General features: G+C 59.8%; 1 long non-coding RNA gene across 1 annotated transcript; it reads left to right on the top strand.

Moving 5' to 3' along the window:
* The first annotated feature begins 2810 nt into the window (after positions 1–2810).
* LOC133064315 (uncharacterized) lies at positions 2811–4030 on the top strand. Its single transcript, XR_009694609.1, has 3 exons — positions 2811–2932; positions 3263–3419; positions 3674–4030. It is a non-coding gene; the product is annotated as an uncharacterized LOC133064315 (long non-coding RNA).
* The last annotated feature ends 5570 nt before the right edge of the window (positions 4031–9600 follow it).

Below are 9600 nucleotides of genomic sequence, written 5' to 3'. Positions count from 1 at the left end.
GTTCTTTACCACTTGGGCTTCCCTGGGGGCTCAGATGGTAAAGAATCTGCCTGCAATGTGGGAGACCTGGGTTTGGTCCCTGGGTGCGGAAGATCCCCTGGAGGAGGGCATGTCAACCCAGTCTAGCATTCTTGCCTGGAGAATCCCCATGGACAGAGGAGCCTGGTGGGCTACAGTCCACGGGGCCGCAAAGAGTCGGACACGACTGAGCGACTGACTCAGGGCAGCACAGCGCCACTTGGGAAGCCCTCCTTCACCTACGAGAACCCTGAACATCCCGAGTAGCAAGCGGAGTCGACTTTTAGACCCGAGTCGCCCTTCTCCCCCAGGTTGCTGGCCTCCTATAGAAAGCAAGTTTTCCTTTCTTACCAATACTTGTTTTTTGAGTATTGTATTTCAAGCTTCGAGCAGCCAAATCTGAGCTTAGTAGCAACATCTCAGACATAAGCTCAATGAATAAATCTCTGTGTGCCCCCCAGGAATTGCAGCTCAGATCACGAAAGAAACTTCTGGGACTTCCTCGGTGGTCCAGTGGCTGAGACTCTGAGCTCCTAACGCAGGAGGCCCGGCTTCGATCCTCAGTTGGGGACTAGATCCCACGTGCGCCAGTGAAGATTGAAGATCCTGCATACTGCAACTGAGGTTAAGTGCAGCCAAATACATACATTTTAAAAAGGAAGCTTCTGGTCACCCTCAGAGAGTCCCAAGTACCTCTTTCCAGTCATGTGCACCCTCCTGAGGTCCCATCACTGACTTCTGTCCTTGTGGATTAGATTTCCCTACTCTTGAACCTCTTGAATGGACTCCTGCTCTTGTTTTTGGCTCTTCCCCCCAATTTTTTCCCATTAAAAACATTTTTTTTATGTGGGATCTTCCCAGATCAGGGGTTGAACCTGTGTCCCCTGCCTTGGCAGGCAGATTCTTAACCACTGGACCACCAAGGAAGTCCCCAGTTTTGTTTTGTTTGTTTTTTTCCTGTTACAGTCAGCTTTATTGAGGGACAATCTACACACAGGAAAATAAACTCATTTTAAGTGTGTAGGTCAATGAGTGTTGACAACTGTATCACCCCGTGGCTCCTCAATCAACACAAACTTGCCATCCTCCAGAATCCCCCTTCCCAGTCAATACGCCCCCCTCCATCCCTAAGCAACTACTGATCATCCATCTCTGACTGTCGATTCCATTCATCTTTCCTAGAGTTTCATAGAAAGAGACCTTATAGTAAGTGCTTCCTCTGGCTGCCTTTGCACGCCACATCCATGAGACTCATCTGTGCTGTGTGCCCTAGTGGCTTACTCTCCGTTTACTGCTCTGCGTGTGAGTTCCATTCTTTTATGGGTGGTTGAGTTTCACGGGGCTCAGGGCAAGCCACCCTAAAATATGCCAAAGTGGCAGACACTGATTACTCTGAATTTAAGCTACTTGAGAAAAGCAGTGGATGCAAGAAGGAGACTCTGACCCTCCTCTCTGTCCCCTTGAAAGTAGGAAATAAATTTCCCATGTGGAAGCTAGCCTTCCTGGACCAGGAGGCAGAGAGTCAGGCTTATCCCCAGAGATGGGGAAATCAGGGCCTGAAGGCTGGTAACAAACCCTGCTGAGTTCCTTCACTAACTAGTACCCAAGCCTGAGTGTCTTTATCTTGTCAGTTCTTGACAGATTTGTCGTTTCTTTGTCTAAATAGCATAAAGGCTTCCTGCCTTTGGTCATTTCTTTGGGCCTTATGTCTATGAAAGCGCCGTATGTGTGAAATTCAATTTGTCTCTTTGGTTTTCCTCCTGTTGATCTGTCTTGTGTCCATTTAATTATTAGATCAGCTGAAATAACGAAGAAGGGTAGGGGGCAAGGTCCCCCTCCTGGACAGGCTATTTTCAGTTTTGGGCTAAAGGATAAATCTTGTATGACTCTCCCTGTTCACAGACCCCTCTTCGGGGGTTTTTAAGGTTCTTAAGTGGATGAAGCTGGAATTGCTCATTAATCTTTTTTCGTGGGCATTAAGGTTATTTCACACCTTTTTGCTTTTTTTCCCCTAAACTAATATGTTTATAAAAATATTTATTTATTTGAATGCACTGGATCTTAGTTGTGGCATGTGGGATCTTTAGTTGTGGCACGTGGGAACTACTTCCCTGACTGGGGTTCAAACCCAGGCCCTTGGCACTGGGAAAATGGAGTCTTAGCTACTGGACCACCAGGGAAGTCCTTAGCTTTCTTTGCTTTTAAAATTAGCAACGGGATGCACATCTTTGCCCGTAAGGAATAACTTCTTTCAGCAAAGATCACTTCTGTGGTCCTCTGGCCTCCGAACCCTCCCATCTTATCTCCTCCTGCTCCCCCCCTCCCCGGGTCTGCTCCAGACGGGCTGCTCCAGAGCCTGGCCCTGGTGCTGGGGTGGGTCTATGCCCCCTCTTCCACTCACCCCCCTGCCTGGTACAGTACGGGCACACAGCCAGTGCCCAGAAGCCCCTTGCCAACTGGAATTTAGAGTCTGCCCCTTCTCCTTGGAGGAGGAAGTGGTTACCCACTCCAGTATTCTTGCCTGGGGAATCCCATGGATGGAGGAGCCTGGCGGGCTACAGTCCACGGGGTCGCAAAGAATCGGACGGAGCCTCTCTTCCCTCAGCTCCCCCAGCCCCCAGGCGGAAGCCTCAGCTTAGAGGGAGCAGAAAGCACTTCTGGGGCAAGAGGCACCTGGCTCTGCAGCTCCCGGGAGGGCCCTGGACACACCCAGGTGGCGGTGGGGGGGCTCACTCCTGGCTCCCAGCTCTAGCCACGCCCTGGGGGAAGCCTCGGAGCGGGTGGTTTCCTTAGAGGAGAGAGGAGGCCGCTGAGGTGATCATTCAGGCTGCCACCCACTGGCCCCTGTCCCTGGGGAACATGGCAGCTCTGGGGCAGGCTTCTCCTAGGACCCGGGAGCCCCAGTGGCCAGAAGGTAACCGTCCTGCAGAACTGCGGGGCTGGGGATTTGGGAGGGGCTTGGCAGAGACTGGCTGATCAACCTCACTGGCTGATCTAGGGCCTGGAGCTTAACAAGCGACCTAGTCCAAAGCCAGTGCTCCCTGTGCGGGAGACTGAGGGTAGGGTTTCACGACCCTCTCTGCCAAACTCGGGGGCTTCTTGGGAATCCTGCTCCAGGAGGCACTGTGTTTACCCAGCCTCATTTTTCTCATCTGTGAGATGGACATAACCTGGTGCTCCTGTCCCTCGTTGCTGCCCCGTGGGCGGAGAGCAGCTGGTAGTCTTGTTGTGAATCCTTCTGCAGTGTGACAAGGGCCTTCCAGACGAGTCTGCTGGCTTCCAGTTGCCCGAGAAACTAACCGAGCTGCATTCCAGACTCCCTGGCACAGGGGGAAAGGTCTCCGAGGAGGGGAGCTGTGGGGCTGAACCTGACCTCCAGCCCAATCATCTTGAGGGAGAAGGTGGGAAGCTTGGCGGGACCGCAGGTGGCCCCTGGGGCTGTTTCATCTGGTCCTTGTCCTCCCTCTGTGGTCTTCCGGGTCCCCATTTCGCAAAAGGAAAACCTTGAGGCTCAGGAGTCCCTGCCCAGGGGCACCTCCTGGCCCCTGGCTCCTGCTGTGATGGGGGGCTTCCCCAGGGAGACAGCTGGGAGGGGCGGTGGGTGTGAGGTGGGCCCCTCCCAGAGCAAGTCCTGTCCCCCATCTTCTCCTCTCAGATGGGCCAGCCCGGGCCCCGCGGGGACAAGGTCTCTGACACTCAGCTGTCTGGCGCTCTGGCCGCCCCCGACCGTGCCCCAGCTGGCGTCATTCCCGGCCCTGAGGACTCGGACCTGGTGCCCTCTCTGACGCTGGCTGCAGCCCTGGTCCTCCTGTTCCTTCTGTTCTCCGTCTGGCTGGGATGGGACCGGCCCCTCTGAGACTCCCGCTGATGTGGGTTCCTGAGCGGGGGTCAGGGTATCTATCCCTGGGCAGGGTGTAGCCCAGCCTCCCAGCTGCGTCCTGGGCCAAACCCTGCAGCCAGCAGCTCAGCCCTTACCTGTGGCAGCCCCAGCAGGACCCCAGGAGGCCCCCAAGCCCCACCCCCCACTGGAAGACTGGAGTCCTGGACTCGGCTGCAGAAGGCCACTGCTGGAGCCTCACCCCGGGGATGGCTGTGGAAGGTGGACTGCGCGGGTCCAGGCGGCCGCGAGTGCTCAGGCCGACTGGGCTCAAAACTGGCTCATCCTGGCTTGCTGCAGTCCACAGCTGGGCGTGCGCCCTGGCCCTGCCGTCCTGAGGGCTGCAAGTGAAGCCAGGTGACCCCTGGGTGTCTGTGGAGTGGGTTAGATCCAGTTGGGAGATGAGAGCTGCAGCTCAGACTCTGTCCATGCTGGGCGGTGCGAGGGTGGACAAGGCCCTGCTTCATCCCCTACCTGTTTCCCAGTCAACCAAAGAGGGTGGCAGTACCTGCCCCTGGGCATTGTTGGGAGGGCCCACCAGTAGGGAGGTGTTCTGTGGTGCCTCCGCAGCTGACAGTCGCCCTCGCTTAACTCCTGGGACCCAGAAAACTCCTGGAGGAAGTCCCACGCCCTTCCCCCCGCGCTGGGGCGCGTCAGAGGTGGGATGCGCTGGTCTTGGCCGCCATCTGGTGGCTGAAGTTGAGAATCACGCCGTTTGCTTTGAGAGCCCTTTGGGGTTTCCATCAGGGCCCAGGAGGTGAAGGTGTTTTATTTTAAAAAATTTGAGACTGTGGACAAGCATACATCTCATTACCCAGAGGGAACCTCTTTTACCATTTTCTATTTGCGTTCTTTCCCTCTGTTTCCATATCTATGATCTCCTGAAAAAGCATCGGGAAGGAGGCAGAGGGGGTGGGGAACAACTGTGTGCAAGGTCTGGTGGGGGGCGGTGGGGGGCAGGAAGGGGGCGTCTGCCCAGGGTTGCAGGGCCTCTCTGCCCCACAGTGGTCCTCCTTGGGCCTTGGTGGGGAAGATGTGCATTTCTGGGGATGGGCAGTCCGTGGAGACCTTCAGGTCGGGGCTGGAGGCCCTGGGACCCTCCCGACTCTCATTGAACAAGCACTTGTCAAGACTCCTCCTGAGGCGGAATCGTCCATCCTCCAGGGAGAAGCGGCCCCTCCAGACCTTGCCGAGGCCTCAGCCTTGCCCGCTGCCCCGCACAGGGTGAGGGCAGGCTGTGTGTGGCCTCTTGCTTGCATTTCTGTCCAGCCCCCAGAAAAGGCCGTGTGGCTTCATCGCGGTTTCCGCGGCTGCCTCACGGCCTCCGGCCCACCACTGTGGTTCTTCAGGCCATGGAGCCCCCTCTGCACTCCCGCCCCCAGCCCAAGGCTGGCACGGGTGTCTGTCTGAAGCTGGCCCAGAAAGGAATTGCACCTGTGAGAGAAACATTGCTCTGTGTGATTCAGTGACCCATTTCATAAACACTGTGGGTTCCCTTTGGGGTTTTTGCTGCCCCGTCTCCCCTCTCTTCCAGCAGTGCTGGGGCATACCAGACGCCTGAGGCTGGGGAAGTCTGGTTTTTTGATGGGCTGGATGTTGCCAAGGGTGACAGGAAGGGCCGGGCTGGGGCTGGAGGCCTGCCCCTGGAGCCCTTTGGCAGAGAGGGGTCTGGGAGCTGGCAGCTTGTGTGTGAGTATGTATGTGCATATGTGTGTCTGCGTGTGCACATCTGTGCCCACGGGCTGCAAGCGTGCGCCGCCCATGTACATGCACATAATGCACATGAACCTGTGGGTCTGAGTCTCCATTCACAGGCTCGTGTGTATGTGTGTGTGTGCCTGCACGCCTGCGTGAATGTGTGTGCACACCCATGCATGTATGTGAATATATGTGCACCGTGAACGTTTGTGTTTGAATGCATGCATGTACTTGTGTGGGCTTTCCTGGTGGCTCAGCGGTAAAAAAAAAATCTGTCTGCAATGCAGGGGATCCAGGTTTGATCCCTGGGTCGGGAAGGTCCCCTGGAAGAGGGCCTGGCAACCCACTCCAGTATTCTTGCCTGGAGACTCCCCATGGATGGAGGAGCCGGCGGGCTACAGTCCATGGGGTTGCGAAGAATCAGACATAGCTGAAGCAACTTAGCATGCATGCATGTACGTACCTGTGTGTATACAAGCAGGCGCGTGTGCATGCACACGTGTGTGTGTGTTTGCTCTGTGGGGCCCTGCTACAGGAGGCTGGGATGGCATGGAGCTGGCCTCTTTCCCGGCCCTGGGTGTGAGCTTGTGGGTGTTTGCCAGGCAGGGTTCAAACAGCCCCCAGGGCCTGGAGGCCCCACCCCGGGGGAGAGACTTTCCCATGGTTTCCTCCCCAGCAGGCTGTCTCCAGCTCCGGGGCCATGGGCGAGCCCCAGACCGAGTCTCCTTTCCTCATCAGTCCGTGGGCCGGTGGGGCCACGCTGCTCCTCTACTCCATCCTGCCTCCTTCCCAAGAGGGCCCTGGTGTGTCTGCAGTGGCAGCATGCCTACTAAACTCACAGGTCTTCCAGCCGCGCTGCTGCTGGGGGGCCATGTGAGTCCGTTCTGGCCGGGGGGGTGGTTAGTCCAGAGTGTCCAGGGAGGGCCACCTTCCTGATTAGCAAGGCTTCGGGTCCTATCCCCTTCTTCCTGCCTGGAATCAGTCATGTTGCCTGGTGACGCAGCAGCCCTCTTGCAACCAGGAGGTGGGAGCCCAGGCTAGGATGATGAGGAGCTGGGTTGAAGCAGGAGGTGGTTCTCTGGGGATGTGGAGACTGGGCACCTTGTTGTTTGAGCTGGTTTTCTGGGTGTCGCAGACTCAAGCACTGCTCACTGCTCCAGGCCATCAACTCCTCCTTCCCTGTGGAAGTGGCCTGGAGACTGAAGGGGCGGGTGGTGGGTGTGCTGCAGACCCGGACCCCCTCTTCCCTCTGTGCTGGGGCACCGGGGGACGGTCCTCTCTCAGGGGAGAAGGACGAGGGGACCCGACAGCTGGCCTGGCCTCCCACTGGGAGGGGGGCCTCCAGGGCCCGCATCTGAGACCTGCTCCTGCGCTGCGTCCTTGGCGAGGTGAGAGTTAAAGAGGCAGGAGGCAGCTGATGGTGGAAGCCCCCCCCCTCAAGGGGCGGGGTCTGAGGGGCTGGCACCAAGGCGGGTGGGCAGAGGGGACAGCCAGCCTTCTCCACGGTGTAGGGTGGCCAGCCCCCAGAGCCCGGCCCTGGCTGGACCCCTCTGGTCTCCTTCTCACCACAGAGCCGGCCAGACAGCCCCCAGCAGACGCTTCTGGGGACATTCTCGGGGTTCTGGCCGGGCACGCCACATGGGCAGGTGTGTCTTGCTTGGGGCACGACGAGGCAACAGTGAAGGCCAGGGTGAGGCTGAGCGGCCTCCGTGCTGGCTGCCTGCCCCTGCTTGGCCCTTCGATGTGAACTTGGGTCAGGCCTGACTGGTGAAACGCGTTCCTTCCTGCTCTGGCCTTTGCGCTGGGAAGGGTCAGACCCAGGTCCCCCCCCCCCATCCCCAGTCCTGCCCTCCGCCCTGGCCAGATGCGCCATGACCCCGGTTCTCACCACTCTGGGGTTCACGCCCCTCCCCTGTGGCCAGTACTGGCCGGGCCCGGGAAGGGTGGGGCTGGGGCTGAGCGTGGCTGGCCAGCCTGGCGTTTTTTCCGCCTTTTCATGGACTCAGCCAACACCCTCTCCCGGGATGCAGCCAACTATTTGTGGGCCGCCGAGTCGCCCAGCAGCTGCTCCTCCTGCTCGAGTATGACATTACATTTTTTCGGCTGGCCAGACGCTCCCTGTTTTGCAGTGTTGGAAGCGACAGCCTCACTCTGTCCCCACTGCTCCTGTGTCCCTCCAGCCCAGCCTGCGCCCACCCTGCCCCGTGACGGGGCCCCTCTTCAGCTCTCAGACGGAGCCCGTGGCTGCAGGTGGCCCGGGAACCCTCTCCTCGGTTATTTTTGGCCCCTGTGCTGGCCCAGGGGCTCTCTGCCAAAAGCAATTACTGAATTTTCATCTTGCTTTACTGACGGCTTAGAATATGCCAACAATGTTCCGCCGGGGAGACCCGAGGGCACCTCGAGATGAGGGTGCGGAGGGGGCTTGGGCGCCCTGCGGGGGTCCCCCGGGACTGGACTGCTGGTGTCCCTGGTGAGGCAGAGGGGGAGGAGGGGTCAGCGAGGGCCGTCCCTTGCAGCTGCTGTCCATCAGCGCCCGGGAGCGCGAGCCTGTGTGCAGACACTGACAGCCTGCTCCTGGTAATGCGGGATGGGGGGTGGGTATGTCTTCCGAGGCTCAGAGCTGCCCTGCGACCGGCTGCGTCCCCATGCTGGGAGGTGGCTGCGGGGCTCGTGCCCGGGCTCTGCCCCCTGTTTGTGGGCGGTGGGCTCATCCTGTCCTGCAGTGGGCAGGGCTCGGGGGCTCCAAAGAACAGGCGGGATCTGCCCCTAGGGGTCTCCCCTTCCCCCATGCTGCACTCAGAGCCACGGACCAGAGGCCTGGACAGCAGACCAGGCCTGGCCATCTTCTCTGAAGGGACTCCGTTGTGTGGACCTGGGGTCTGCACCCCGGCTCCTCGACTCCAGCGTCTCCAGCAGGAGCACCACGCTGTCCCGGGGAGGACCTCAGGGTCGCGTGAGGCTAGATTCTGCCTGGTGGGCTTCATCCCGGGCCCAGGCCGCCCCCCGCTCCCTGCCCAGCCCTCAGGAATGTCCACCGGCCAAGGGCAGAGAGACAGAGGAAGGCTGCCGCGGCTCCGGTGCTGGGAGCCCGGCGGCCCGGACCCGGGGGTCTCCTGGTCCCCATCTGGGAGAAGGCAGGGGCGGGCTCACCGCCTGGGCTCGGGGCGAGCTTCAGACCCCGATCTCTCTACCAGCCTCAGCACCACCACCAGGGAGTTTCCAGAAGGGTCGGGAGTCTCCAGGGAGAGGAGTTGGGGTGGGAGCTGAGCGGGGGCTGGAGGCTGAGCACCCCAACGTCCAGGGGCCGGGGCCACGTGCACGCCGAGGACGGCACCCTGGGGGCAGGGGTCCTCCCTGCTCGAGCTGATGTCTGACCCTGTTTTCCCACCAGCTCTTCTTCTCAGGGTGCCCAGAATGCTCACTCCCCCCCGGGGGAGGGAGGCTGGGAGGTCAGGAGGCCAAGCCCACTGCACACGCACGGGTGGCTGGACATGCATGCACAAGTATGGTTGTGCGTGTGTATGTGTGTGCGTGCACCCCCGCCTCCTGTGGGACAGGCCGGCTGGGGGCCCTGGGCTTTGGGACAGCGGCCACTCCATCATGTAGTACTGCTCATGCCCGGCTCCGGGCCGAGAGGTGGGGTCGGACCGTCCCTGCCCCATGGGGGCTCGGGGTCTGCTGAGGGAGACAGAAGCTCGGTGGGAGGGCACATGGAAGGGGGCCCAGGACCCGGCCTGCATGGGGGCCACCCTCGCCTCCTGGCACAGATGGAGGGTGCCTAAACTCAGCGTAAACACACGAGTGGGGGGCCGGGTGCTGGGTTTTGGGGAGAGGCCGGGTGCTCCTGAGGCCCCAGGGTGGGATCCGGGGCATCTGGAGCCTCAGGCTGAGTGGGCTGTCGAGGGACAGCCTTGGACATCGGGGCTGAGCCAGGAGTGGGGTGACCTCGTGGTGCCACGTGTGTGTTTTACGTCCACTCTCTCCCCAGCCGGGGCCTGGCTCCCAGC

This window comes from Dama dama, chromosome 11 (assembly GCF_033118175.1).
Source record: "Dama dama isolate Ldn47 chromosome 11, ASM3311817v1, whole genome shotgun sequence".
Classification (NCBI taxonomy): domain Eukaryota; kingdom Metazoa; phylum Chordata; class Mammalia; order Artiodactyla; family Cervidae; genus Dama; species Dama dama.
This window is presented reverse-complemented; position numbering and strand designations above follow the sequence as displayed.